Raw genomic sequence first — 27,836 nt, forward strand, 5'->3', positions numbered from 1 at the left:
GATAGTATAAGTAGATTATTTAAATCTCTCTGGACTTATTCAGGTGATGAATTCAACTACGATCTGAATGTCATACTCTAACTGTTAAGGACTGCTTCAGGTTACGGTTCTTCCTTTCCACTATCAGGATGATTGGGAGAAAAATAATGCACAGCAACACCCGGGGTTCCCATGGTATCCAAGCCAGTCCCTTGTCTGAGTGGGATGCTGCTACTGCATATGTCCCAATCAAAACCTTCAAATGTTCAATAACAGTTTGAACATCAGCCTATTGATGTGGCCACAACTATAGAAATCTAGAGCATGAATCAACATGCAATAGATTAAATGTAAACTCACCATCTGAGTTCAGATCCAAATAGACACATTGAAGAGGTTTGTTTGAAACTAAGAGGGGTGTCTGCGGTGGGTGAGTCACAACTAAGGACATATTGCTTAGTCTGTTTGTACAGACCATGCCACCAATAGCATTTCTGTAGTTAAGGAAACTGTAGCCTCCACACCTGGATGGGCAGATGCAAATCTCTCATGAGCAGCAATTATTCATTCTAGGCTGTCTTCTTGGTTGGGTATCACCCAATGATCCACCCCAGGAATGCTAGTGGAAAGAAAGTTTTGGGCACTCAACAAAAATAGGAATATTTTGCTGGATATTATTTAGGTAATGGAGCACCATAACACAAAACAGTGACAGCAGCCATGATGTCATGATCTACTCTCATGTGTGAACGAGTAATCACAGCCAGTACAGCTGTCTGAACCACTGTTTTGGCAGCTTCATCTACTGGTGAATTCCCTGCAACGTACACTCCAACATGATGATGACTCAAAGTATGAATTACATGAGACAGTGGCAAACAATCTTTAAGATGTGCCTCTTTCCCCAAAGCAATTTATACTTGTTAGTGTTTTCTATAGAGAATCTGAATTCATTGAGGTGCCAATAATGGAAATTTTCACTAAAAGACTGGACCCAATAATACAAATCACACAACATCAGTGTGGGGAATTGAGGATCCATAATTTCCAGTGCCAGAATTAAAGCTTTCAATTCAGCCAGCTGAGCAGTACAATCTCCTAAGGATTCTGTGAATGTTTTTTGTACATGGAATACTCCATCTTTCCTGATACCATGTACAGCAGCACATGCTGCTGAGTATTGTTGTCTAGTTCCAACTGCAGGTTGAGCTGAACCATCAGTATATATTATGTAACATAGTGATTTAGAGGCACAAGTTCACTGGTCACAGGGCATACTGGAGGAATTCTTGTGTTTGCAAAGTAGAGTCAAAAACATAGTCAACGTCAGTAGCTGTTAAAGAGGTGGCCCATTGTATACATAGCAGATGTTAGGCATTTGTGTTAGGAACACTTGCCTTGGTGACAGCCTCTAAGCCTGGAACAGGAGTTACAACAATTCTGCATTTTCCCTGAGCCAACGGTGTTTCCTTTATAACAACTGTCAAAGTCAGTAGTTTTTCTGTTGATGCAAAGCACATTTTACCATTTGAATATAAATGTAAATTAAAAGCAATTGGCACAGTATCCATCTCATTAAATGTGACATGTGAGCAACCCGTGGTTCTGGCAATATTGCAGAGCACCAAGTTAGTTGTGTTGACACAAGTGTGCAAGGGTCTGAATGCAAGCATGCCAGTTTGCAGTGTGCTGAGTATCTGTTTGTGTTCTAATGTCCAATGTGTACTGGAAAAGTCAGGATGAGTTAATTTGTACAATAGTTTAACCTGCTGTGCATAGTCTGGTATGTATTTTATAGTAAAATTTAGAAAACCTTAAAGTGATTGTAGTGTTTGATGGTTGCAAGAGAGCAGATTTCTCCAAGAAATGTGGTGCAAGGATTTAATCTCCAGTTAATAACTCCTATGCCAAGAATAGGACACTAAGCTAGGCTATTTTTGGTTTTGGAAAATTGGATTTATAGCCATGTTCAGCAAATTCCAAGAACTATGCGGTCTATTTTGGTTAAGTGTGTGTTTAAGTTATCATCCATGAGGTATATGTCATCAACGTGGGACAATGCTTCTGAGTCAGTTTCTTGTAGAACTTACTTTACCCGGACTGCAAGCAGACCTGGACTGTTCTTAAATCCCTGTGGGAGTCAACAGAATTTTCTCTGAATCCCTAAATCTCTAAAAGCGGTTAAGTCTCTGCTTTCAGGCACTATGTTTTGTCAAAAAAACTTTGGAAATGTCAAATGTAGTATTATATTTTTACAGACAATATTGTTCATTGAAGCCGTGCTGTGGGATTTTCGAATTTGAAAAGTGCATGTATTACTGTACAATATCTATATTCTAAGACAATACAATATCCAAATCATAAAGTCTGTCAGGAGGGCTAACCCACTGACCTGGTGTTTTGACTTGAAAAAAATCATAGGTTGCTCACGAAATCAGGTGGTCTTTGATATTCCGGCAAACTATTGTGACCTCTACTGCGTTTTCTAGAAGTGTCAATGCCCACATCTTGTTCTGAAGGTGTGTTCTCAATATGTCTGGCATATTTAGTGGAAATACCTGTCATCTTCTTTTCTTTAAACTGTTTTTTTTTTGTGGGACTTTCTGTTCCTTTTTTATGATGGTGTAGGATGAGCACTGTGAGTCTGTTTTTAGCTTGACATACTCTTGTGCTTGCTGCATCCTCCTCTCTCCGAGCATTTGTCAGTGAGTCCTAAAAGGGAATGAGAATGATGTGTATCAGTACACTGATACCTATCAGGCTGTGTAAGTGTATCATGGTTACACAAATTATATATTTTTCAGAGGACCCTGGTTGCGGAGATCCACCTTGTGTTTTCTGTTTCTGTTTTTTTATTATTTTTGTCCAGTACTTCTTAAAAGACTCTGTCATCTGCCTGGTATTATCTGATTTGGATCTTCCAGCAAGCTGTGACTTATTGAGCCTCGCTCCCAAATTATCTTGACCTACAGATGTATAGATTTAGCAATACTTTTTGGTAATTAGTGTTCTTGGTCCACAACAGGAACCTGCATGAGGCATTGGTATACTGCCAGAGCTGCTGCTTCCCTTTGACATTACTTAAAATAGTTGAGAAAACTTGGGCAAAGTTGCCAATTAGTTTCATCTCCAAATACGGGGTAGGGGCAGCCCCATATTCATTTTGAATCTGCTTTAGCACTTCATGCAAAGGTCTAACATGTGTGATGGTCCATATGGCAGCAAAGACTGTGCCTCAAGTTGCAATGTCTTCAGTTGGGAGAACCATATCACGTAGTAGACACATTGTGAGAATTCTATATTTGTCCTCTGGTCTCCCGTGGGGAAACACTACTTCAAGCTGGTTTGTTTTTTGTGCAATCCAAAACAGAATTTCCTCCCACTTGTGGGAACTTCATCCATTATTGCATTAATAGTAACAGGACTGTTTGCAGGCACGGTTAACTGTGGCTGCACAACTTGAACAGCCCTTGCAGGTGTAGGTGTTATTGTTCACAGTCTAACTGGGCATGTGTAAAGAGTACAAAGCTCATCAGCAATTAGTAGAGCTAATTTTGGGTAGGGTGTGTAGCTGGCTAGGACTGGCCAGGTTGCCCCATCATTGCTGAGGGGACCCAAACTTACATTTTGCAATGTGTGTAGAAGGGCACCTTGAAACCACTTCTGATGTTCCTGAAATGTTAATGTTAGTTCTAATTGTTCATAATGTCTATATTGACCTGGTAATGCAACTGGTGTGTATGAAATGTCTGTGTTGTGCCATCAACTGCAGAAAAAAGAAACCAATAATAAAATACTTTGCATTTATATGCCTTGTGTGCCTCAACCACAAAGGTAACATCTCCACCCATATTAGGGAAGCTTGTGCCATTAAATGTGCTGTAACAACATGTTGTCAATTAAGAGGAATGTTAACTGCTAGCACCATCTTAATAAATGGGGTAGTCCTTTTAAAGGTTCAAGCTTGAACAACCTTTAGTCATAAATAGGTGCGTACTATTAAGCTGAGGATGGATAATCCCTTTTACCACAGATGTCTCCGTGTGGAAGTGGAAAAGGAGTCATTGTTCACATGGAAGTACTACTAAGGAGACCCATTAAATAAGTACCTGACCTAGATCCGATCATCATGAACTTCTGAGTATAGGGACTCAGTCCACATATACCAACAGTATGTGCTGTCACAATTCCTAGCTAGCCCCATCTGAACCCCTAACCTTATTAGGGTGCAAGATAGTATCAGCAACCTTGAACATGACCAAGCTGACCCCCAAGGAAGTCATGGAAATAGACCTATCTTTTCATCATTACTCTGCATGCCCAAGGTAGGCATAAGAAAGATATGGAAAATGGGTTTTCAGATATTTATTGAAACAATTATATTCTTCTATAAAAAAGCAAGAGTTGTGATCATTAGGAAGATTAAACAAAGCATTGATCCAGCATCATAAGAATGGTAGAAAAGACGAATAATTTAACCATGATAATGTTATTACATGGCTACACTCTTATCTATAACTACCTACACTATCAAGAACATAGTGGAAGTACCTGCTGCCAGATCTGTTGGGGTAGCCTAACACCCATACCTAGGTATTATGTGCCAAGAAGCCAGTCTGATGTAGTGGGGACTATTGTCCTTTGAAGGATGGAGGTCAGAGTCAGCAGAGCTGCATCTCACTTACAGTGCACCACGTTCCAAGATAATCAAAGCAGAAAAGCGACTCTGTTGAATATAACACAGAGGCAGTTTATATAACAAAAAGCACTCTGTCTATATTGCTCTGTGTTAAAGGTGCAGAGCTTGTGCAATGGTGTGGCTGTAGGCTTAGAGCTGTCTCCACCAGACAATCATGATACAAGGGCATTGCATTATATGTGCCTAGCCTAGACAGAGTGTACAGATTACATGACAACAATGTTTACTTGGAATAAGCTGCATGTACAGTGACCATTAGAAAAATATATCAAGCTCAAATGTGGAATATAAAATGAAGACTCAGCGTGGGCCCTAATATTCTTCACTGCACAATGTTTTTACCAAAATTCTTACAGGCATGCTTTTCATTGCTACATTTTCAAAAACCCCGATATTTTACATAGATTGCTCCCTCCACACCCTCATGCAGTTAGCTGCACTCTTACAATCATGATACTGATTAATATAAACCATTTTTTATGATGCACAAACAACTGAGGCATGGACATTGTAGCAAGCACCACAAAACTATGAATTTGGGATCAAGTGCTGGAAAGTGACCACAGTGGCTCACGTGATCAGATAATAGAATGTCCATAAATAATGCTAGCTGTTTTTGCAAATAAGCATGTCTCTAGCATACAACATTAGTCTGAATTCTGCCCTTATATTTGACAAAACGAAAATGTGTCTTTTGTTACTGACTGAAATGTGGAAAGCATGCCAATCGCAGTCCTCTGCATATTTTTCTAGCCTTGTCTTTTAGGTCTAGAACAATATCCTGCAATCGTGGTTTGCTTAACGATATAAGGCATCTTCTTAATCCCTATGCAGGACTATGAGAACCTTTCAGGGGTCCTGGAACAAAATGGATTTGTACACAGACGTCCCCATTTCAGTTATAACTAAGGCAATATCTGAGACAGTGATGGGTGAAATAGTAAATGGTGCAGTTTAAAACAAGGTGGAGCAGTACTATTGGTTAACACTGAATATTATTTAGCGAGGACTTGCCTGTGTTGGAGTTCTCACCTAAGCATCCTTTAATAAACTGTGTCAAATTAATATTTTAAAGCAGTTAGAACCCATTAATCACTCCCTACGCATGATTTAAAGGCAACTTTAAAGATTGCTTTATGGTATTCTCGCAATGTATTTATGGGAACACTTGTGGCAAAGAATATATTATGAAGCTCTTGGTGTCGGTAAAATTGCATCATCAACTGTCCATGACTGCACTGATAAATGGCAGTACCGATGCTACATGCAAAACATCACACTCCTAAAAATGGGACCACCTTTGGCATAAAAAGAGCCTGGGAGCACTGGTATTATTATTATTTTAATGTTCATTAAATTGTTGTAGATTTTCTTATGTGCTTCGTTTAAAATTAGACCTGCAGCAGGACCACGTAGAGAAATGTCATAAAAATGTTGTGGTGTTCATAAAGAACTGCTGGTGCTACGTAAAACCCGGCAAACACAGCCACAAATTAAGCCCTTCTTCGAAGGAATGGTTGGGAACATTAGTGGTGTCTGCTTTGAATACCTATCAGTAATATAGTTTTTTCCTCTGTTCATATTTACCTTCCTACTACTCACTAAATGAGTAGGTGAACACCTTGACACATGGGCACTTCTGGCAGAGAGGCACCAAATGTTTAAGAAAAAAATCACATCCTGTGTTATAAACTCTCATGAGCTAGCTTGTCAAATCAAGCCAACGGCTGCCTTGATCCACAGACATGAAAATGTCAGACTTATTTGTGGCAAACTGTGTTTGTTGCCAAAAAATGGCAAGTTAATAATTGTGGATTAGGTTTTCAAACTATATTTCAAGGTCATATTTGAAGGATAGTTCATGCCAGTTGGAGACAAATAATAATGATGTTATGGCATAATTTCCTTGGTTCCTGAGATTATTCATTATTACTTCTGGTAAAATTGTATGTCCGGCTATTTGAAGGTTCACTAGTCACCAATGGAGAGGAATAAAGGCGACAAGGCAGTAGAATTAGAGGACAGTGAAACCTAGGGTCAGGTCAGAAGCGATTTACCAGAGAGTCAATAGAGAGACAGAACAGGATATTTTTCAGAACTTTATGTGGTCTTGTTCCTGATGAACAAGAGGCAAAAGACAGATCTGGAATGTGAAGTATTGACAGTGTAGAGATCTTCCACACACCTAATTTTACACACGGGCAACAGGTTGAGGGATACTGACTTTAGGCGCCTCTGCATCTGTTATAGTAGAAACACTAGGGGTAGTGTGAGGCGAGAGTACATAGATGTGTTATTCAGGTATATAGCATTAGCAGGTCAATGTTCTTTGATTCGTAGGCAGTGCAGGACTTTCCACATCAATACTGTATGAACAGTGTGCTTTACCCTATGCCCCAGTAAGAAACATTGCAAATTTCTACAACGTCCCTTTAACACATACAATACCAGTTTTCACAATTCCCTACTAAACAAGCAGGAAAAATTTCTACCCAGGCCAATAAGTTTACACATACAAAGGTACAGGCGTGGACAGCCGTGCACAAACAGGCACACAGACAAGCACATGGGGGTAGAGGTACACACATGTGTACAATCACACACATACAGAAGGAATATAAATATATATCATTGCGCACCTGCTCAATCAGAAAGATACATATTTGTAAGTACACAAATACTTCATACAGATTATACACACAGACACACACAAAAAGACATTCATGCAGCCAATTCCCTCATGCACACATCCTCAACAGTGTCACTCGGGGGGGGGGGTGTTTGACGGTTTGACTCAATTATAGATTTAGGCGTGAGAAGGAGTCAGCTGGGCTATGTTGTACCGTCACAGGTTTTACTCTTACATCCCTTTGTGAATCAGCCCAAAGAATTAAGAAACGGATTTAGAGTTCAGCATATGGGTTATTCTGTCACAAACATAACAGATATCCCGTCCGCCGTATTACAAGTGCACTGTATATAATGCGCTTGCAATACGGCTGATGGGACATCCGGCACGTTTGTGATGGAGTAACCTTTTCACCGAACTCTAAATCAGGTTCAAAATGTGCAATCATTAAATGTGCTTTTTAGACTCAAAATAGTTACTTCTGTATTACAATAGATGGCGAAAGTGCATATGCAGTCAATAGCATGAAGACACAGTATCCACTGGGTCTGGGCTGAATCCCACTCTAGGTACATGGTAAAAGTATTGTTAAGAATAGGTCTACAGACAGCTGCAAAGTCAAACCAGGCCTACAAATGTGTTGTGAGCGGGCTGGGGGTGGCGGCTGGGAGCAAATACTCTAGAAGACAATTATGCTCACTCACTGTGCTTGCTGGATTTTGTTGCTCCCCGCCACTTACAAAGATAACCAGTCGCCACTCCTTGACCCATATAGCAATTTTTATTTTGGCTCTAATTGCTCATAAGGAGTAAAGAGATGTATGTAACCTGAAAGTCACTGGTTCGACTCCCAGTGTGGCTATATTGTAATATCGTCCTATAATCCTTCTCAAAACGAAGAAGTGATTAGTTGAATTGTGCGCATAAATCCTTACCAAAAAATATGAGAAAACAGCGTCCAGGAGCATACTTAAGGTTTTTGGTTGAATTGGTGGAGGGGAATTTTATACGTATTCTGTTTACATACATGATTGAAGAGATCCACCATAGGCCTTAACTAAATTAGCTACTCAATCTTTCCTCGCAAGCCATTTCACCTATATGAATTGTTGTCAATGATCCGAAAGACGTCTCATCTCAGGGAAGATAAACAATGCATTAGCTGGTTTGTGTGCATTTTCCATTGAGGGTTCGAAACATACCCCGACTGTAACATTGCCAGACCCGGGCTTTCTGAACACAGCGGTGAGACTTGTGACCCACCCAGCACTCAGACGCTGCTTACAAACACAGCTGGAGCCATTTGCCCGGCTCCCACCAAAGAAAGGCTCCGCGCCCCCGCTGTGGGCCCAGGATAGGCCGCATTCCCTTGAAGGTCTGCATTGCCCTTTTAGGAGGAGCCTAAATAGCCCGCCTTAATTGGGCTAGCAGTCCCCTGATGCAACTGTTATGGCTTTGAAACGGTCTTCCGATCACATTATCAAAGGAAGGGAGCGTTTATAGAAGCATAATTACAGAGGGGCAAGTGCTTCCTTCCTGCTCGCCTTCTCCTCGGAGGCATGCTCGGGCTGACTCCGCAGTTGTTACAGGCCCTTCTTCCGCCAGGCAATCAAGTAATAAAAAGACTAGCTGGCAGACAGTAGAGCTGGACAGGAAACCCACAGGCAGGGTCCACTTTCAAAGACGCAATTATTTACAAACAATTAAAGCAACTGGTGCACTTTAGGGCAGGCAATCCAGTTCCATCTGCACAAAGACACTGTTTAAAACACGCATTGGGAAAGTTTAGAAGTCTTCCCTTGACAAGCCCTTGATTTTTTTTTGCAAATACATGCAAAATGCATTAAAAGTAATAAATAGAAAATAATAACGCCACCATCTAAAAGTGCCATACACATGTTAGCAGAAAACATGACATGAAAGAATAAATGAAAGCAGAGACTGGCCCACCTGGTTTGGCACTGAAGATGATTGATTTTTAGGAGAATTTGCATTTGTGCGCAAGCAAAATGTTGTCACTTAAAGTGAAGAGAGCCAAAGCCTGAAGGGGCAGACCCCAAGTCCCATGCTGAATGCTGTGGTGGGTGGAAGCAGAATGTGAATATATCTCTGTGTGTGTGAGTGTGTATATACACACACACCCATATATATATATATATATATATATACCAAGACATCTAAAACTGTCATACAGTATAGTACACACATAGCCCTTAGTCTATTCTAACCCATGATCCTTTTGATACACACAGCCTTGAAGAACGAACTCAGGGCCTTATTTATCCTTTTTTAGTGCTTCATTTGCGTCATTTTTTTTACGCAAAACCGGGGCAAACTAACAAATTATAATTGAATTGTGTACGTTTATGCCACTTTTGCATAAAAAAATGATGCAAATGCGGCGCTAAAAAAGTATAAATCAAGCCCTCAGTCCTAAGAGCTAACATCTAATTTGTGTAGATCGAGAAGGTGGTGGCCTTTTTAACAGACGGGACGTACATAATGTAGGAAGTTGGCTCTGTATATACTATCTGAAAGTGAAAGATAGTGTGCACGGAGTCCAAGGGTTCCCCTTAGAGGTTGATAGCGGCAAAATTTGATACTACTAATGCTCTATTTTGTGGTAGTGTGATCGAGCAGTAGGCTTATCAAAGGGTAGGGTTAAGCATTTGTTGTTCACACACAGGCAATAAATAAGGAACACACACTCAAAGACTTAACTCCAGGCCAATAGTTTTTATTTAGAAAAACATATTTTCTTAATTTATTTTAGAACCACAAGATTCAAGATTTGAGGTAAGTACATAAAATGCAAGGTACTTCACACAGGTAAGTATAGAGCTTTGATTTAAAACAGTAGTACACACAATTTAGGTTAAAATGGCAATAAGCTATTTTAAAAGTAGACACAGTGCAAAAATCAACAGTTCGTGGGGGAGGTAAGTTTGGTTAAGTTTCTCAGGTAAGTAAAGCACTTACGCAGTCAGTCTCCTGGGCATAGGCAGCCCACCGTTGGGGGTTCAAGGCAACCCCAAAGCCACCGCACCAGCAACACAGGGCCGGTCAGGTGCAGAGGTCAAAGGAGGGCCCAAATCACATAGGCGCTTATGAAGAACAAGGGTGCTCCGGTCCTAGTCTGCTTACAGGTAAGTACCTGCGTTCTTAGGGAGCAGACCAGGGGGGTTTTGTAGAGCACTGGGGGGACACACAGAAGCCCACAAAACACACCCTCAGCGGCACAGGGGCGGCCGGGTGCAGTAGGCATAGTAGGCGTCGGGTTTGCTATAGAAAGCAATGGAGGGAACAGGGGGTCACTTAGGCGATACAGGCAGGGCACAGGGGGGCTTTTCGGGCCAGCCACTCACTGGGTTAGGATGAGGGCCGCCTGCTGGTCACTCCTGCACTGGTAGGTGGTTCCTCTCGGTCCTGGGGGCTGCGGGTGCAGTGCTTGGTCCAGGCGTCGGGTTCCTTGTTATCAGGCAGTCGCGTTCAGGGCGAGCCTCTGGATCCTCTCTACCGGCGTCGCTATGGGGTCCAGGGGAGTCGACTCAGGGTGCCCACATCGTCATAGTCACCTGGGAGTCCTCTTTGCGGTGTTGGTTTTCCTGAACTCGAGCCAGGGGCGTCGGGTGCAGAGTGTGAAGTCTCACACTTCCGGCAGGAAGAGAGAGCTCTTTTAAAGTTGTTTTAAAGTTGCAAAGTTGTTGCAGTTTTTGAACAGTTCCGCTGTTCTCTGGAGTTTCTTGGCCCTTCAGGTTCATGGCTGTTCTCTGAGTCCTCAGAGGTCACTGGTCCCTGTCGGATGCGACGCTGTGCAGGTTCTTTGAGTCTGGAGACAGGCCGGGGCCAAGTCAGCTGTCGTCTCCGTCGTCTCTGTGGGGCTTTCAGGTCAGCAGTCCTTCTTGTTGTTGTAGGTTGCAGGAATCTGATTTCCTGGGTTCAGGGTCGCCCCTAAATACTACATTTAGGGGAGTGTTTAGGTCAGGGGGCAGTAGCCAGTAGCTACTGTTCTTGAGGGTGGCTACACCCTCCTTGTGCCTCCTCCCTATGGGTAGGGGGGCACATCCCTATTCATATTGGGGTAATCCTCCAAACTCAAGGTGGAGGATTTCTAAAGGCAGGGGTCACCTCAGCTCAGGGCACCTTAGGGGCTGTCCTGACTGGTAGGTGACTCCTCCTTGTTTTTCTCATTATCTCCTCCAGCCTTGCCACCAAAAGTGGTGGCAGTGGCCGGAGGGGCGGGCATCTCTACTAGCTGGGATGCCCTGGGGTGCTGTAACAAAAGGCATGAGCCTTTGAGGCTCACCGCCAGGTATTACAGTTCCTGCAGGGGGAGGTGAGAAGCACCTCCACGCAGTACAGGCTTTGTTCCCGGCCACAGAGTGACAAAGGCACTCACCCCATGTGGCCAGAAACTCGTCTGGTTGTGGCAGGCTGGCAGAAACTGGTCAGCCTAGCACTAGGAGTCTGACTGGTATTCAGGGGGCATCTCTAAGATGCCCTTTGGGTGTATTTTAGAATAAATCCCACACTGGCATCAGTGTGCATTTATTGTGCTGATACCAAACTTCCCAGATTTCAGTGTAGCCATTATGGAACTGTAGAGTTTGTATTTGACAGACTCCCAGACTATATACTCTTTATGGCTACCATGCACTTACAATGTCTAAGGTTTAGCTTAGACACTGTAGGGGCATAGTGCTCATGCACTTATGCCCTCGCTTGTGGTATAGTGCACCCTGCCTTAGGGCTGTAAGTGACTTACCTATGACACAGGCAGTGAGAGGTGGGCATGGCACCCTGGGGGGGAGTGCCATGTCGACTTAGTCATTTTCTCCCCACCAGCACACACAAGCTGTGAGGCAGTGTGCATGTGCTGAGTGAGGGGTCCCCAGGGAGGCATAAGACATGCTACAGCCCTTAGAGACCTTCCCTGGCCACAGGGCCCTTGGTACCAGGGGTACCATTTACAAGGGACTTATCTGTGTGCCAGGGTTATGCCAATTGTGGGAACAAAGGTGCAGTTTAGGGAAAGAACACTGGTGCTGGGGCCTGGTTAGCAGGGTCCCAGCACACTTTCAGTCATAACTGGCATCAACAAAAGGCAAAAAGTCAGGGGGTAACCATGCCAAGGAAGGCATTTCCTTACATATAGCATAGCTGTATTATATAGTATTGTAAAATGTGTCAAGTGCTTCATACACTTGATAAGGTTGTGAATGTCTGGATGCTGGCACAGAGGCAAACTGGTAATAAGAGGCCCTTTGAAAATGATTTGTTTTCATACTGTGTTGGAAAATGGGTTATTGGTAGGGCAGGTAGGTACCTACACCTAGCAACAAGCCACTAACCTCCACCTAGGTACAGTTAGGTCTCAGTAAATTAATCCCAGCTCAACCCTTGGTAGCTTGGCAACGAGCGTCAAGGCTTAACTTAGGAGACAAAGTGTAAAGCATTCAAATATCACAAAACAGTAATTAAATAAAACACAGGAAACAGTTTAAAAATCCAAAACCAATTTATAAAAATAGTTTATATTTTTATCTTTAAAATGACACAAAAACGATTAAAATCGGTTCAGGGGAACCGGAGATATGAATTTTTAAAGAATTATTACTTTTCTAGCGCTTATAAACAAAAAGCGCCAATCGGGTCATCTGGTTGCACCTCGACCGGGGCATAGTCAAACTTTCAGGCCGACCGCGATGGAGCCCTGCTCGGCTACAGGTCGCGGGAGGCCTCGGTTAAAAAGTTACCTTCTGACTTAGTCTTTATTTTAAAGTTTTTCTTCACCGGGACGAACCTGCCAGTTGAATCCGACCTCCTGGAGCCCTTGTCCAGATACGCGATGTGGGTTTCCTCGGTGGAGACTTTTACCTTCGGACTTAGTCGTTTTTTCGAGATGAAAATCCTTCGACCGGGGTAAACCTGGATCTTGATCCGACGTCCATGGAGCCCTTCTCGGATACGATGGCTGGGAGGTCCCGGTCAACTTTTTACCTTCGGACTTAGTCTCTTTTTTGGATGTTTTTCTTTACCGGGACGAACCACGAAGTCAGGCCGGGTCGCGGTTGAGGCAAGCCGGCTAGAATTTCCGCGGCGGGTCGGTCCCTCTCTGGAGCTTTTTTCCAAAAATTCTCAAATCTTTTCCAAACTTCTGGGGCTTCACCCAGATGTTCTTTTAAGGTTCTTTTGGGGTCCACAGCTCACCCCAAGGGTCCAGAAGTTCTGTGATGGTCCTTGGGGGGTGCGGACTTCAACTCCCAGAATGCACCTGGCGCAAACTCCTTTTTGGCCACTGGACAGTGGTCAGCTGGTCGCTTTCTTCAGAAGTTGGTGCAGGGGACTCTGGTTAGCAATTTTTCACCTGTAGCAAACAGGGAGTCCCTCCTTGAACCAGTTGAAGCCAGGCAAAGTCCTTCTTGTGGTGAAGCCCAAGTGTGCAGCTGGTGCAGTCCTTCTGAGTGCAGGTTCCAGGTGCAGGCCAGGGGTCCAGCAGGGCAGTCCTTCTTCTCCTTAAGTTCTTTCTTCTTGAAATTTGGTGGGGATCTGAGGTGTGGGGGCAGGTCTGCCAGTTTTATCCTTGCTCCTGGGTGAAAAGCAGGGGGGCCCTGGTTCTCCAATCAGGGACAGGGTCGTCCCCCTGTGATGACCACTTCCTGGGAAGTGTGGCAAAAATCCATCCCAGAAGGCAACAGTCTCTAAAAATCCAACATGGATGAATCTGATTTTTTGGAGGTTACATCTGGCTGAGCCCACCCACTGGTGTGGCTAAAAATCATAAACACACCCCTCTCCTGCCCTCTCCTAATCTAATCAAGGGGGCACCTAATTGTCTGGGGTTGCAGGATGTGGGGGTGTTGCTGGGTGCTCCAGATGTCCTTCTCTGCCTTTGAAGACCAGTTTGGCAGCCCTCCCCCTTCCTGCCTCACCATCTGCTGAGGGGAGATTCTCTCCCCCAAGCACATTCCTTTGTGTGAAGCCAGGCCACTTCACACCTCATCAAGGCAGCCTGGCAGAAGCTGCTGCAGGCTGGCCAATCAGAGCACAGCAGCAAAAACAATGCAGAGCTGAAATTGGCAACTTTTTAGGTAAAGTCTAAACTTTTTACCTGAACAAGTTATATTAAATCCAACAACTGGAAGTTGTGGGATTTATTACAACAATTAATTTGATACCAAATTCTTGGTATGTAACATTTAAGGAGACTTTAAAATTTAAAATAAAGTCTGCCTATTCTAGCCTATGAAGGCCATTTACTTCAATGAGGGAAAAACGAATTTGGCTGTTTTTACCTCACCAGGGCTTATAAATCTATTTTTATAAAGTCCCTGCTCATAGTTACATGGCACCCAGCCCTAGGGGCACATAGGGCACACCTTAGGGGTGACTTATATGTAAAAATAAGGTAGTTTAAGACTTTGGAAGTACCTTTAATTCCAAAGTCGAATTTGCATATAACTTTAATTTAAAAGCAGCCAGCAAGGCAGGCTTGCTTTTAAAATGACACTGGGCACCTCAGCAGTGCACCTAGGTGTGCACCACCTATGCTGTGGTCCCTAAACCTACATGCCCTACCATATACTAGGGACTTATAGGTAGGTTAACTTAGCCAATTATAATTAGCCTAATTTGCATATCCATTTTACACAGAGCACAGGCCCTGGGACTGGTTAGCAGTACCCAGGGCACCATCAAAGTCAGGAAAACACCAGCAAAAAGAGGAAAATGGGGGCAAAAAGTTATGGGGCCTCTGCAATCAGCCCTGTTTTCTCACATACTGCAATTCTGCAGTTTCTAAGTTGTATACCAAATAGATGTTACTATTAGAAGGACTCACACCACAGACCACAAACTGGAATGTCTCTTCAGACGTGATTACGAGCTACAAGCAAAACTGATAATTTCCTCACCCTAGGGTAATGTGTCAGTGGCACTAGAAACTGCGTGGGAGTGGTAATTACTAGCTGATAACAAACTACTACTTTAGAGTCCCCAAAGAAATTAGGAGTTACAGGTGTATTTGTAATTCCTGTGCGCATCCTCATGGTTACTACTCACATATGACACAATTTCACCTAGAAATACCACTAGCTGTTTTGCCAGTGGAGCCTCTGGGTAAAATACTCCCAATTCACAGATCTCGTAACCCTGATTCATCCAGTAACTTCCATTAATGGCAAACTCAGAGTTACAGGAGAACTCGTAATGATGCATTTAGTGCTTAATTAATGTGTGTTTTATTAAACAATTCAATAGCACTCATTTTACCAACTTCAGAAGAATGAAAGCTGAGATATACCTGTAACTTTTCAATTGGTTAAGTTGCAGGGCTTGGGCGAAAATGGGGAGCTCAAAAATCAACCTACTCGGGGTATGCCTTCACACAGACATACACAGCCAAAAAACAGTCTAAAGCCCAGGCATTGTGAGTGATTGTTCATATTCACAACATAAGAATACGTTTTTAGGATGTGTGTCTGACCACGCTTCAGCCTGATACGTCCTAGGAGATCAGGAAATATCTTGTGGTTCAAAAAACTGTACCCGACCTCAGAAAGTGTTAAATAAGGGCTTCTGTAACTCTGACGTATGATGTTTTGAGGCTCAGCAGTGTGAACACTCAGTGCCTTTGGATACAACGTTGTTTCTCTAAAACTCAAACACCTTCTAGTTTCAGCATAGCATATTGCAAATAGTATGGGAGAGCTGCCATACTCAAAATACTCTATGGCCAGGGTGTTTTATCGAAGTGCTCACAATACAAACAAAAAAACAAGCAGGAACTAAGTGGTCTATGTTTTAGGATGTACAAACTTGCCTATACTGCCAGCTAAAATGGGAAGCTAGGAATCATCTTGGGGCCTGAAGCAATGTTGCCCATTGACCCATGAGGGTTTGGTGCAAGGAGTCATTGCCTATAATGCCTACAGGACGTTTGAAGGTCCAGCAGTGATAAAAGACTGATTTAAAGGCACTATCATCCTATTTTAGCACCAAGGCCCGTATGACTCTAGAAACTGTCTAGACGCACCAGCTTGGACCCATAGGTAACACTACCTGTAAGGGTTAAATATCAGGATAAGACAAGCACAATTTCCTGTTGAATCCAACTAATGACTAGCGATACCCCTTTAGATCTGGTGTAGCATTTTTCATCCTTCACAGGAACCAAACGCTCACCCAGTAAGTAGTGTGGTTGAACCATCAAAAAAATTTCAGTACCAACTCAAACAATTCAAACACCATGCCCAATGTGGTTGCAGAAAGGAAACCTCCAATCAGGAAATACAAATTTGGATTTATTACAAATACAGGACAATGCGCATGACCAAATTATAAAGATTCATGCTCAGCAAGGGCTGCCCAAGGTATCCAAATAGTTTCAGGCAAACCAACATTAATACAAGTAGACAGTCAAGAAGAATAATGCATAACATCATTAAAATACCTGAGACACTGATATAATTTGTTGCCCAGAGTTAACAATCACGAGTCAATTCAAATTTAGCAGAGTCAAAAATATTTGGCTGGGCACAAGTCAACCTTATAACTAACCAAATCAGGGAAATAGCTGTGTGGGGAGAAACATGTGGGCAAAATACAAAAAGCATAAAAAGGACAAAAATAGTTTGGAAAGAGATAATCTCGGACTGCAGGTCACTAAGTAAGTTTGACAAAGGACAAATAAAAAGGGAAAGGACCAGCATCTCAGACGCTCGGTCAAGAGTCTTCTGAAGGGTATAATAAAACGATTTCTTAGTCTAAAAGAACATTAGAAAGGGACTACAGTTGAGAGGGATATACCTCTCCAAGGGTCCAGCATTATGTGATTCTTCATCAGCAAAAAAACAGGCTCAGCAAAGCCTTTGCAAGCATCAGGAGCTCTCTGCAAGCTACTAGCAACTACTCAGGGCTGCTCAAGAATGCCCTAAGTTCATATGTCTATCAGTATTTTAAAAGTCACAAACCATTCTGATTCCTCAATGGTATCAGCTCTTGTCATGTTGAATAAGCTTCATCCAATGGGGATTAATTGTACAGCTCCAAATTGAAACAATCCAAATTCTTTCCAGACCTGTAATGGGAAAATCTTTTATCCGTGTGACTCCACACATGTTTCAAACAATTGTATATGAAACCAGTCCATGTTTCACAATGTTCTTCCATCAAGGACACTAAGCTACATTCTCTCTACACATAAACAATAGAATCTATTACCAACGAGCTAAGCTTCTCATGAGAATATAACCTAGAAGAAAGTTCACAGTAGGAAATGAATGAACCTCTATAACACAATCACAAACAACAAGCTTCAACAGGCCTCATTCATGCTAACAGAAGAGAAAATATAAAATGCTTTTAATTAATATGTTTTAGCAAAACACGTCATATGCACATTATAAATTCACCATTAATATTTCATCAATATTAATAATACATTTCATGTAAATGGAAAAGCTTTGTTTCTGCATTTCATTAAGTACAACAGAGAGTTGCATTTCTCTCACTTGGAACATATTTTTTAAACTTCTTAATCATTTATTAATCACTAAAAATTCAATATCATTTTTATATGCACTGTTAGTCTAGAGTCTAAATTACAATTTAACATACAAGTTTATCCTTCTAACATGATTTAATTCAAAAGCCACCTAAATCGAACTCTGAAATACAAGCAATTGCACATTTAAACTGCATGTCATTGCATCTTTCTACGTTCGTTTTTCAGTCTCTTACGTTCAGAAACTTAACCTGTCACATTTTGAAGACTTTGGTGACACGGGGGACATCACTAATTTATAAGCTCTATAAGGTTACTGCTGGAATGTGCACATACCCTGGACCACAGCTCTGCTTTTCAGTTAAACCCTGCTGGCACATTCTAAGTCCAAGAGAATTGGGCTTTGGAGGCACATAAACTCCCTGCAGTCAATAGCTGAAGCTCACACCCTGCAGAGAGAGCCCTCTGGAGATTACTAATGGTCATGCCCTGTTTGGTTATAGAACTGGCAAACTAGGCATAATGTGCATGAAGGCCAGACTCTGCAACCATGGCCACTAGCCTGTTCGGAGATCTTGATCTCCAGGCTCTGTAGACAGTGACTGGGCACAGAGAACACCCAAAAGCCACACTTTACACCTGCAACCCAATGTAATGACCAAAGACTTGTCCTGTGGACTTTGTGAGCAGTGGAACTGCTCTCAAGGGGAGCCCAAATGCCAAATCCTGTGCTCAAAGCATGGTAGGTATGCCCAAAGCCCATGAACAGTGAAGTCTGGACTGAGGGGACTGTCAGCAGGGCATGGCAAAGGCCCACCCATGGCACTCAGATCATGCTGGGCACAGCAGGAAATGTTCTCAGTGGGCTCTGAGCACCATGTAAGAGAGTGATGGATGCAGGTGAAAGCCACACTTGCTTGATTGCCATAGCTCTGCTCCGCAGGTACTGGGCGCAAGGGTGTGTAGAAAAGGAACTGTCTAAAGGCCATTCCTTGGACCCAGTGTCTATGCACAGCGGGGACTTTAATAAGTGATATGGGCACATTTCAGACACAGACAGGTATATCCTAACGATCCCCAACTTTTGTCTGACAACCCCTTTTCTAACAGATTGTAAACTTATCTACTATGATCACTTACCAACCATGGCCCATATTTATACTTTTTGATGCAAAACTGAGAAAACCCAGTTTTACATAAAAAAGTAGAGCACCGGCTTGCGTCATTCCAGAGCGCCAGCCGGGAGCCAAATTTATGAAACCATGCAAGCTGGTGCAAAGGTTTGGCTAACGTCTGGGAAAATTAGGTTAGCTGGGTGGGGGTGGCGGTATGGGGGAAGGGGATTTTGCACCAAAAATTTATGCTAGGCTGGTTAGAGTAAAAAAAATTCTTTAACCAGCCTAGCATCATTTCCTGATGCAAAACCATCCATCCCTCATAACTTCTGTCTTATAAAAGACAGGAGTCATGCCCACCACCCCAACAGTCAGCACAGGGGACAAGGATCCCCTGGGTATGGACATTGCACCCAGTGCCATGTAGGGGGGGACCCATTTCAGGGTCCCCAATGGCATTTTAAACATTTTTTACAAATACTTACCTCTACTTAACCTACGTACCTGGGATGGGGTCCCCCCATGCTCTGCTGTCCCTCTGGTGGGGGTGTTCCTGGGGCTTGGGGTGGGCACCTATGGGTTCTTTCCATGGTGTTTGACCATGGTAATGGGTCCACAGGTCCCCTAACGCCTGCCCTGAACCAGGCGTTAAATAATGGTGCTAAGCAGGTTTAGTGCCATTATTTAGGCCCGCCTCCCCCATGCACCTTTTCTGCACAGGAGGATAAATAAGGCGTATGGCTTTTGAGTCATTTTTTGGACGGGATGCCTAGCTTGCATCTCATTGACGCAAGGTGGTTTCACGCATCCAAAAAATGACTTTAACTTCAATATTTTGACACTAGACAGGTCTAGCATCAAAATATAAATATGGAATCAAGTTTGAATTTGCTTAAAACAAAATGCAAATTTGGCACAAAAATAATATAAATAAATATGCCCCCTAGCCTTTTTCCTTCATAGATTATTCCACAGAAACATCTTGATGATGTCTCTGGTAGTGCAGCTATAAAACTGTTTATTGTAGTTGATGATGTTTCTTGCTTCTGAGAGCAACTTCAGCATCCTTCATTGTCAATGTCATTTCTGTAGGATCATCTAAATGTAGACTATTGAACTAAGGACTTAAAGCTGCATTCAGTTTGTTGAACAACACCTAGGCCCTCATCACGACTTTGCCAGTCTTTTTGGAAGACAGTGGGTGGTGGCGGCTGCCAAAAGACCACCAGTGTTGGCCGTCTCATGACCGCCGTATTATGAGATACAGACAGAAGTCCGTCCAAAACTGACATGGCCAGGCTGGCCGAGGGCGGGAGAGAGGTGGGAGAGAGGCGGTCCCACCACCTGCACCGCCACGCCGACAACATACCGCCCTCCAAATAATGACCCACACATCAGCACAGCAGTCCTTCTACGGCGGTAAACCATTGGCGGTGCGACCCAAGGCGCTCAAAAATACACCTCTAGAAGAACCTAAAGCCACATTGGACAGCACAAACACCCCACACCTGAGACACATACAGATATCACATACACCCACACACACCACTACAAAACACCCCCACACACATTCCACAATCCTTTGCAAAAAAACGATATACACAGACCTGGAGATACTGCCATGTCCAATAGATAGCGCATACTTCATTGGCACACAGACACATCACACACAGCACACCTGCACACAAACACCACAACCCACCACCACACCAACCGAAACACCCCACACACTCCATCAAGCACCAAACACATCACCCTTGCGCACAGTCCCCTTCATCCACCGCACTACCAACATGTCCTCTCAAAAGCACCCACGATTCACGGACGAAGAGTTTAGGGGCATGGTCGATAAATCATCAGGGTACTTCAGAGCACAGGTCCAGCATACACCCATTGCCAGGAAAATGAAGTTATGGCGGAAGATCGTCAATAGGGTAAATTCAGTGGGCAACCATCAACGCACAAGAGAGGATATCAGGAAGAGGTCGAACGACCTACGGGGGATAGTGCATTCCATGGCATCACAACACCACATTGCCATCAACAAGACTGGCATTGGGCCCCACCTCCTCCCCAGAGGAGAAGGTCTTGGACATACTGCATCCTGAGTCCGGTAAGTCACTAACACTCCCCTGCCACCAATGACTCCTGTATAGCATGTGTCCCCATCACCCTATCACTCCCTAATGCAATCCACCTCACACTTCCACACCCCACTCAATCACCCAATGCCCCTCCCCGGCATGCCATTCCACCCCACTGCCACCATCCCCACACACTCCACCCTGATTGCATGGATAGCACTCACAATGGCAAGAACTACAACACCCACAATGCATAACTCAGCACACATGAAAAGCTGCTAGTCCCACTTCACAGTGGAACACCTGCACCTAAAACCATTGCAATAGCTACCATAACTGGATGTTTCGACTGTGTACCACTAAATGACAATGACAGCTATGCTATCAACAATCCACAACCCTCCATGGAGCATGGTATCAATTCCAAAATCCATCACCTACTAACAATGTTTGCAGTGCCGCATCTGTCATTGCCATCACGGGGAAGCCAGTCAAGCCACGGTATGCATTATACAATGATACGAACAAGTACACCTCCACAATGTAACTCTCCTCCTCTCCATCCACAGGTACCCTGCCACTGCCACCCTGCAGAGGATGCCAGAGACAGACAGCCCTCCCCAGGATGAAGGTCCCAGTATGGACTACAGCTCTGGTTGTCTGGACCTTGATGAGTTACCTGGCCGATCTGGGGCATCTGGTCAGTCTACCTCCACCAGCCTCACCCTACCCACACCTGAGCCCCCCACCCCTGTGTAACAACAACACAGGCACCCCCCCCCCAGCCCCAAACCTCTGTCCCAAGAACTGTTCAAACAGCAGTGTGCCCCACAGTACAGGGACCTTAGTCTACCCCTCACACCCAAGATGATGATGGACCTGATGTAGCTGGGAGTGGGCACACCATGCCAGGGGCACAGAAACAGTGGGGCAGGGCCAGTGGGAGGGCACCTGTGGGCCAAGGGATGGGACCCACAAGAGAAAGGACTGGCCAGTAAGCCATTTCCCAAGTCCTGGGAGCATACCAGCAATCCCAGGACAAGATGGGCCAGATACTCTCCACCTTGCAGGAGAACCAGATGCTGCAGAGAGAATACCACCAGGAGGCCATGCAGTAGAGGCAAGCTCTCAGTGCCACCATGGCCACCATTGCAGGGGTGCTAAAAGAACTCACATTCATCCAGCGTGCGTCCTCCTCCCACCAGCAGGCCCCTTCCACTAGCCACATACCATCTGTGCCATCCACTTCCACCTGAGAAAGTGCAATGGAGGCCCTGCCAGAGGTCCCACAGGTCACTAGCACCCCTCCCTCTGTAGCTGAGGAACTCCCCAGCAAACAAGGTCACCGATCTAGACATCCTGAAGGAGCTGATGCCAAGACCGCTGCCAGCAAGTGAGACTCTCCTGAACATTCTCCCATGTGTGCCACTGACACACCCTGTTGCCTGCCCACTGTCATCTCTCCATATTCCCATGGTCCTTGGATACTGTACATGTACTACCAACAGTTGGGTTAACTGTTCTGATGATTTCAACCACAAAGACCCCACTCATCACCCACTGCATTTGTAAATAACAATAAACACCATTGAGCACAGTTACTGCTTATTTGTCTTTATTGTAACATGTATGAATTAACTGTTGTACAATATGTCAGCTTACTTAAACCTTTGATCAGCAAAAGATTGTAAGTTGGACAGAAGGGGTAAGTATGTGCAGCACGTTTGTTAGTAGAACAGACTCATCCTCAAATCCTGTGTCAAGGGAGCCACCAATCATGGCAGGAACCAGAGTAGCACCACCCAAATTACCTACAAATACACCAAGACAGGGACAACCATCACAATATGAGTCACTGTTGCCCAGCCAACACACATTGCAGTACATTGTCATCCGCCCTAGTGTGAGTACCCAAGTGGCATGTGAACACAATTGACCGTAGCAGGTCCACATTGTCAAAAAATCCATTCCCAACGGTCTATCCCTCACAGCTCACAGTACCCTACTAACGCTGAGTTCCACTGTCAATTGTAGTTACCTACCATATCCATCCATTGTGTACAGTGAGGATAAGTTGCAATACTGCTGACACAACCTTGATTGCCAGACCCTTAGCAGTTTACACTGTATTACTGGGACCATACGTCATGGCCACACCAGGATGAGCTATGTCACTAGACAGACAGGAGTACAGTTTGCATACAAGACACTTTACACATACCTGTAGATCATTGGGAGTATTGTTGGATCATCTCTGTCCTAGAGTCAGCTGCATCATCATCAGTGTCTATGTCATTATCATCAGTCACAGGTTCAGCTGACACCTCCTCAATATGTAGTATTGACCACTGACCCTCGGGTAGGTCGCTCCCCTGCTCACGCAGCGCCACCAGTCCCTGACTGCCCTCCTCACCGTTCTCATCCTGTGAGTGTGTGCGAGTGTGCCCCCTCTTTACCCGTGTACCCCGAGTGCTTGTGCTGACTGACTGACCGGAATCCTCCTTTTTTCCCGTGTATCCCGTGCGTGTCCCCCTGAGTGCCGTGTGCCCCCTCCTGCCGTTCTTCCTCATTCTCAGCCCCTCTCTTTAGAGTTTTACCTGGCCTTCTCGCCGTTTTTTGCCGCCGTTCTTTTGCCACCTTTTTCGCTGCTTTTTTCTTTTTCCCGCCTCCAGATTCCCCTGCCCGCCCGCCTCCCGCCTCCCAGCTGACCCCTCCTCCCCGGCTACCCTTAAATGGCGGCCGCTGCGAGGCAGAGGTAGCGACCACTGACCCTCGGGTAGGTCGCTCCCCTGCTCACGCAGCGCCACCAGTCCCTGACTGCCCTCCTCACCGTTCTCATCCTGTGAGTGTGTGCGAGTGTGCCCCCTCTTTACCCGTGTACCCCGAGTGCTTGTGCTGACTGACTGACCGGAATCCTCCTTTTTTCCTGTGTATCCTGTGCGTGTCCCCCTGAGTGCCGTGTGCCCCCTCCTGCCGTTCTTCCTCATTCTCAGCCCCTCCCTTTAGAGTTTTACCTGGCCTTCTCGCCGTTTTTTGCCGCCGTTCTTTTGCCGCCTTTTTCGCTGCTTTTTCCTTTTTCCCGCCTCCAGATTCCCCCGCCCGCCCGCCTCCCGCCTCCCAGCTGACCCCTCCTCCCCGGCTACCCTTAAATGGCGGCCGCTGCGAGGCTGCGCAGCGGACGCGCGCAGCGGGTGCGCCGCTGGCGCGCCTAAGGCAAGCCCGTCTGCGCCCGTCAGCGCCTGGACCGCGCCTAGCGCCACAACCCCTGGCCCCCGCGACCCCCACCTCCCCCGCCTGACCCACAACTCCGCCTTCCTCACCGCTCTCAACCCCGGCCGCACGCCGGCCTGCTGCCGCGCCACCCCGTAGCGGACCCACGGACCCTTCACCTGCCGCAACTGCCATTTCACCTGCCTACGAACTCACACTACACCCAACAGGAACGACTCGCCCAGAAACAACCTCAACTGCATCCTGGTCAACACCAGATCCGTCCACAGGCACGCCATCAAACTGTGGAACCTCATCGACTCTACAAACCCGGACATCGCCTTCCTCACCGGGACCTGGATGAACCCCTCCTTGGCACCCGACATCGCCATAGCCATCCCCGACGGCTACAAAATCATCAGGAAAGATCGCACCAACCGCACCGGAGGAGGCATCGCCGTCGCCCACAAGAGCTCCATCCGCATCTCAACCTACACCGACAACTCACTGCCCGACGCCGAGCACCTCCACTTCTCAATCAACAGCGACCCCAAGACCACCCTCAGAGGCACCCTCATATACAGACTACCAGGACCACGCACAAAGTTCAGCGAAGACATCGCAGACTTCATCAGCCCACACGCACTCCCGTCCACAAACTACATCCTCCTAGGGGACCTCAACTTCCACCTGGAGAATCGCACCGACAACAACACCACCGCCTTATTGGACAACCTCGCCAACCTGGGACTGAAACAACTAGTCAACAGCCCCACCCACTACGCCGTACACACGCTGGACCCCATCTTCTCCTCCAGCAAACACATCTCTTTCAGCCACACCACTGTACTCTCCTGGACAGACCACAGCTGTGTCCACTTCAGCTTCAAGAAAACCAATGTACACCACCACGCCCAACAACCACCAAGAAGACAGTGGAACCGAATCTCCTCGGAACAACTCACATCGACCCTCTCTCAGAACCCACCCACCAGCACTACAGACCCCAACGAAGCCGCCAACAACCTCACGAGCTGGATCTCAGACTGCGCCAACCTCCTGGCCCCCCTGAAGACCCAAGCAAACAGAAACAGCCACAAGAAAAATTCCTGGTTTACCCCCGACCTCAAGGACTCCAAAAAAGAATGCCGCACCCTCGAGAAGACTTGGCGCCTCAACCAGACCGACGAAAACATGTCTGCTCTCAAAAACGCCACCCGCAAACACCACCAACTCCTTCGCGCAGCACGAAAATCAGCCTTCCAGAACAGACTAGACAGCAACGCCCACAACAGCAAGGAACTATTTGGCATCGTCAAAGAGCTCTCCAACCCCGACGCCGAAAACAACTCCATCCCTCCCTCACAGGACCTCTGCGACTCCCTCGCAGCTTTCTTCCACCACAAGATCACCGACATCTACAACAGCTTCACCACAACCAACTCGAACCCTCCACCGGAACCCGCCACCGACAACACCACCATCCACACCTGGAACCCAACCTCCACTGAGGAAACCACCCGCGTCATGAACTCCATCCACTCAGGATCACCATCCGACCCCTGTCCGCACCACATCTTCAACAAAGCCGACAACATCATCGCACCCCACCTCCGAGACGTCATCAACACATCTTTTTCCCCCGCCACCTTCCCGGAGAACTGGAAGCACGCTGAACTGAACGCCCTCCTAAAGAAACCAACAGCAGACCCCACCGAACTCAAAAACTTCCGGCCCATCTCGCTCCTACCGTTCCCCGCCAAAGTGATCGAGAAAATCGTCAACGCTCAACTCACCACCGCCCTGGAAACCAATGACTCACTCGACCCCTCACAGTTCGGCTTCAGAGCTAACCACAGCACCGAGACCGCCCTCATCGCAGCCACGGACGACATCAGATCCCTGACCGACAAAGGAGAAACCGTGGCCCTCATACTCCTGGACCTCTCTGCAGCATTCGACACGGTCTGCCACCGCACCCTGATACGTCGACTAAGCAACGCCGGCATCAGAGGCAAGGCCCTGGAATGGATCACCGCCTTCCTCTCCGGAAGAACTCAGAGAGTCCGCCTCCCCCCCTTCAGATCCACGGCTACGGAGATCATCTGTGGCGTCCCCCAGGGATCCTCCCTCAGCTCCACCCTCTTCAACATCTACATGACCCCCCTGGCGAACATCGCACGCAAACACGGACTCAACCTCATATCCTACGCAGATGACACCCAGCTCATCCTATCCCTCACCAACGACCCCACCTCAGCAAGAACCAGACTACACGAAGGCATGAAGGAAGTAGCGAACTGGATGACAGACAGCCGGCTTAAACTAAATACAGAGAAAACGGAGGTCCTCATCCTCGGCCCTACACCTACCGCCTGGGACGACTCCTGGTGGCCTCCCGCCCTAGGCAGCACTCCCCAACCCACCGACCACGCACGCAACCTCGGTTTCATCCTGGACTCTTCCCTCTCCATGACCAGACAGGTCAACTCGGTGACCTCAGCATGCTTCAACACCCTCCGCATGCTCCGCAAGATCTTCCGCTGGATCCCCACCGACACCAGGAAGACCGTCACCCACGCCCTCGTCACCAGTCGCTTGGACTATGGGAACGCTCTGTACGCCGGCATCACCATCAAGCTGCAGAGGAAACTTCAACGAATCCAGAACGCTGCTGCACGACTTATCCTGAACATACCCCGCCACAACCACATCTCCGGACACCTGAGGAAACTCCACTGGCTCCCAGTCAACAAGAGGATAACCTTCAGACTCCTCACCCACGCACACAAAGCCCTGCACAACCGCGGACCAGAACTCATCAACCACCGCATCTCCTTCTACACTCCTCCTCGCACCCTACGCTCGACCGGACAAGCCCTGGCAGCCGTACCACGCATTCGCAAAGCCACTGCCGGAGGCAGGTCCTTCTCTTACCTAGCAGCGAAGACCTGGAACTCCCTTCCCAGCCACCTTCGCGCCATACAAGACCACCTTCACTTCAGACGGCAGCTCAAGACCTGGCTCTTCGAGCATTGACCCCCCCCCCCCACAGCGCCTTGAGACCCTTACGGTGAGTAGCGCGCTTTATAAATGCGACTGATTGATTGATTGATAGTAATGGTATGTGGCATCTCAGAGCCAGATTTTGTAACATTCAGTAGGCACCTACAATTTGGCACAAATTTAGTGGCCTCTAGAGCAGGGCACATCCTGTGACGTGTAGACCCCGAAATATGGCCTTTAGCAGCCTAAAGGTCTTCTCGATGACACACCTCATCCTTCCGTGGGCCTCACTGAAATGGCTTTCACCATCAGTTGTTGGATATCTCACTGGTGTCAGCAGCAATGGAAGGTTAGGATAGCCAGAGTCACCAGTGTGCACAAATGTTGGACCTATCACAATAACGGTAGTGACACATGGTAGAATGTGAAGAGAGGTGACATAACAGTTGCACACATACTAGTGTATACATACAATTGAGCCAGGCCCTCTCTCTCTGTAGTAGTGCCATCATGTGTGGCACATTGCTGTTCCTCAGGATGCATGTGTCATGCACAGATCCAGGAAACATGGCCATCACTTGTGAGATGTACTGGTCAGCAAGACACACCA

Source organism: Pleurodeles waltl, chromosome 8 (assembly GCF_031143425.1).
Source record: "Pleurodeles waltl isolate 20211129_DDA chromosome 8, aPleWal1.hap1.20221129, whole genome shotgun sequence".
NCBI lineage: Eukaryota > Metazoa > Chordata > Amphibia > Caudata > Salamandridae > Pleurodeles > Pleurodeles waltl.